This window comes from Girardinichthys multiradiatus, chromosome Y (genome assembly GCF_021462225.1).
Source record: "Girardinichthys multiradiatus isolate DD_20200921_A chromosome Y, DD_fGirMul_XY1, whole genome shotgun sequence".
In the NCBI taxonomy this organism is placed as follows: domain Eukaryota; kingdom Metazoa; phylum Chordata; class Actinopteri; order Cyprinodontiformes; family Goodeidae; genus Girardinichthys; species Girardinichthys multiradiatus.
The window spans coordinates 38,095,384-38,099,691 of record NC_061818.1 but is presented as its reverse complement, the minus strand read 5'-3'; the positions used below and the strand labels follow the sequence as shown (position 1 = coordinate 38,099,691).

The 4,308-nt window shown below is 43.9% G+C and overlaps 1 non-coding gene across 1 annotated transcript; it reads right to left on the bottom strand.

Annotated features, from left to right (window-relative positions):
* Positions 1 to 3,820: 3,820 nt before the first annotated feature.
* On the bottom strand, positions 3,821 to 3,892 carry trnat-cgu. The gene has a single exon. It is a non-coding gene; the product is annotated as a tRNA-Thr (tRNA).
* Between the last annotated feature and the right edge of the window lie 416 nt (positions 3,893 to 4,308).

Below are 4,308 nucleotides of genomic sequence, written 5' to 3'. Positions count from 1 at the left end.
CCTTGTGAAGATTGGAGCAAGTTGATTTGCGCAGGCTTTCAGGCATGATGGGGAGACGTTATCAGGTCCTCCAGCTTTCCTTGTTTTCATTCGCTGAAAGAGCCTGTTTACATCTTCCTCGGAGATCTTTAGTGCAGGCAGAGGATCTGAAGGTAGGGGGTTGGTTGTTTTACGGGTCAAATTTGTTCCTGAATGGGATGTGGAGGAGATGATTTGAGGTGTGAACAGTTTCTTGTCATGTCTGAAGTAGAAGCCATTCAGACGGTTGGCCAGGAGACGACTCTGTTCAGGATGGGTGGAGGGGCTCTTGTAGGCAGTCAGGTTTCTCAGACCAGTCCATACAACTGAAGTATCACCAGTAGAAAGGTTGTTCTTCAGCTTCTCACTGTAGCTTCTCTTAGCTGCTTTGATCTCCTTTGTTAGTTTGTTCCTGGCCTGCCTGTACCGTGTCCAATCTCCACTGCTGTGAGCTTCTTCCTTTTCCCTGCGCAGATTCCTGAGGTGTGGAGTAAACCATGGCTTGTTGTTCCCAAAGGTGCAGAAGGTCTTGGTCTGCACACACATGTCCTCACAGAAACTGATGTATGATGTCACCTCATCAGTTAGTTGGTTTAAGTCAGTGGCTGAAGTTTCAAAAACAGTCCAGTCTGTGCATTCAAAGCAGGCCTGTAGCGTCTGCTTTGATTCCTCAGTCCACTTCTTAACAGTGTGAACCTTGGGTTTGGAAGCTCTTAGTCTCTGTCTGTAGGTTGGGATGAGGTGGATTAGATAATGATCTGAAAAACCCAGAGCAGCCCTGGTAACAGCATGATATGAGTCCTTTAAAGCTGTGTAACAATGGTCCAGTGTGTTTTTGTCTCTGGTGGGACACTTAATATGCTGTCTGTATTTGGGGAGTTCATTGGAGAGGTTTTCTCTGTTAAAATCTCCCAGTATTATGATGAAAGAGTCCGTGTATTTTTTCTCTACCTCTGTAATCAGCTCAGCAAGATGTTTTCCAGCAGCAGAAGTTCAGCCATGCGGTGGAAAATATGAGCCGATTATTATAAACGAGGAAAACTCCCTTGGTGAATAAAACGGTTTACAAATGATGGAAAATGACTCCAGATCCGGACTACATGTTTCTCCAGCACTTTTACGTCTCTGCACCAACTTTCATTTATATAAAAGCAGATTCCACCTCCTCGCTTCTTCCCCGATAGCTCCGCGCTGCGATCCGCTCTGAACAGCTGGAAGTCCGGCATCAGCAGTGCTCGGTCCGGGATGTTTTCACTCAGCCATGTCTCGGTGAAGCAGAGAACCGCTGATCCGCGGAGGTGTGAGTTTTTACCGGTGAGGAGAAGCAGCTCGTCCATCTTGTTGTTTAGAGAGCGGACGTTTGCCAGGTGGATTGAAGGCAGTGGTGTTCATAGTCCTCTTTTGCAGAGCTTTACCAGCGCGCCAGCACGGTTTCCCCTCCGCCGTTTTCGGCGCAGAATCCCATATAGAGCCGCAGCTCCGCTTGCCAGAAGCTCAGTGAACCTCAGATCAATGAAAGATGGTGAAAAAAACCCAAGAGAGGACTCTCTGATGTTGAGAAGTTCCTCTCTACTGAATGAGACCACAGAATTGTGGCTAGAAAAATATAAAAACAAAGAGAGAGCGAAGCTCCGAGGCGGCCATCATCGGCGCCATCTTGAATCTACAGGTCCTTCTCAAAATATTAGCATATTGTGATAAAGTTCATTATTTTCCATAATGTCATGATGAAAATTTAACATTCATATATTTTAGATTCATTGCACACTAACTGAAATATTTCAGATCTTTTATTGTCTTAATACGGATGATTTTGGCATACAGCTCATGGAAACCCAAATTTCTATCTCACAAAATTAGCATATCATTAAAAGGGTCTCTAAACGAGCTATGAACCTAATCATCTGAATCAACGAGTTAACTCTAAACACCTGCAAAAGATTCCTGAGGCCTTTAAAACTCCCAGCCTGGTTCATCACTCAAAACCCCAATCATGGGTAAGACTGCCGACCTGACTGCTGTCCAGAAGGCCACTATTGACACCCTCAAGCAAGAGGGTAAGACACAGAAAGACGTTTCTGAACGAATAGGCTGTTCCCAGAGTGCTGTATCAAGGCACCTCAGTGGGAAGTCTGTGGGAAGGAAAAAGTGTGGCAGAAAACGCTGCACAACGAGAAGAGGTGACCGGACCCTGAGGAAGATTGTGGAGAAGGGCCGATTCCAGACCTTGGGGGACCTGCGGAAGCAGTGGACTGAGTCTGGAGTAGAAACATCCAGAGCCACCGTGCACAGGCGTGTGCAGGAAATGGGCTACAGGTGCCACATTCCCCAGGTCAAGCCACTTTTGAACCAGAAACAGCGGCAGAAGCGCCTGACCTGGGCTACAGAGAAGCAGCACTGGACTGTTGCTCAGTGGTCCAAAGTACTTTTTTCAGATGAAAGCAAATTCTGCATGTCATTCGGAAATCAAGGTGCCAGAGTCTGGAGGAAGACTGGGGAGAAGGAAATGCCAAAATGCCAGAAGTCCAGTGTCAAGTACCCACAGTCAGTGATGGTCTGGGGTGCCGTGTCAGCTGCTGGTGTTGGTCCACTGTGTTTTATCAAGGGCAGGGTCAATGCAGCTAGCTATCAGGAGATTTTGGAGCACTTCATGCTTCCATCTGCTGAAAAGCTTTATGGAGATGAAGATTTCATTTTTCAGCACGACCTGGCACCTGCTCACAGTGCCAAAACCACTGGTAAATGGTTTACTGACCATGGTATCACTGTGCTCAATTGGCCTGCCAACTCTCCTGACCTGAACCCCATAGAGAATCTGTGGGATATTGTGAAGAGAACGTTGAGAGAATCAAGACCCAACACTCTGGATGAGCTAAAGGCCGCTATCGAAGCATCCTGGGCCTCCATAAGACCTCAGCAGTGCCACAGGCTGATTGCCTCCATGCCACGCCGCATTGAAGCAGTCATTTCTGCAAAAGGATTCCCGACCAAGTATTGAGTGCATAACTGTACATGATTATTTGAAGGTTGACGTTTTTTGTATTAAAAACACTTTTCTTTTATTGGTCGGATGAAATATGCTAATTTTGTGAGATAGGAATTTTGGGTTTTCATGAACTGTATGCCAAAATCATCCGTATTAAGACAATAAAAGACCTGAAATATTTCAGTTAGTGTGCAATGAATCTAAAATATATGAATGTTAAATTTTCATCATTACATTATAGAAAATAATGAACTTTATCACAATATGCTAATTTTTTGAGAAGGACCTGTAGTTTATCGTTTATACCAGCAGCGTTCACTATGTGTGTGCAGCCATGTTGGATACTGAATTTGATGAGCTCCTACTTTCCCCATTGGAATTCCAAATTCAGGGGGTGATCTTGTTGACTGGCAACACATAAAATCTAACTTGGAGGCACAAAGAGACTGCACCAACAGACTTGAGTTAGATCTCCAATATGGCTGCCATGTATTTGAAACTTTGTAGGTTTCAGGTAAAAGAAAAATCAGTTTGAATTATATCAGTAGCGCATAATACTGTACGATATCTATACTCCTTAAAATGTTTGAATGAAAGAAAGTACTCTCATTGTGCGTTTTTTGAAAAAAATCTGACTTTATGAGTGGAGGCACTAACTTTTGCATGAATAAATTGAAACTAAGTATCGAGTATTTTTACAGTAAAAATGTGAATGTTTTTCAAGATTAAAACTATTAAACTAAATACAAAGAAATAATGCAAAAGAGCAAGTAAAATAGCAATCAAAAAATGCATCAGCTTTCCACCATTTGAGTTAGGCACGGACGGGGTTCGAACCCGCGATCTTCGGTTTACGAGACCGACGCCTTACCACTTGGCCACCGCGCCTACCCGCAATTCCCGCGACCACGTTTCTATGTAAACATGGAACACATGACGGGACTGGACGGCTGGGCTTGATGTAGGTCGAGCACTCATCTACCAACGCAGCTGAAGATGCGCCCCGATTCAACTCTCTCCTCAGCCCACGGACATTTCAGACTTTTACACGACAGTGAACATTCATAAAGACAACAGACCTTGAGTCGCTTATTCGTGTTTTATTTGAATTTAACATTCCTGTCGTCACAGAATTTAAGAGGGATAAATAGTAATATCATCAAAACTAACTTTTACCAAATTCGAGCATAAGTGCCGAATTTCTCCACAAATGTCATTACCCACAAAACGACTTTTTGTGTTCGTTTATGGATTATATTTAGGACTACAACAACATATCCTAAAATGTAAACTTTGGTAATAGG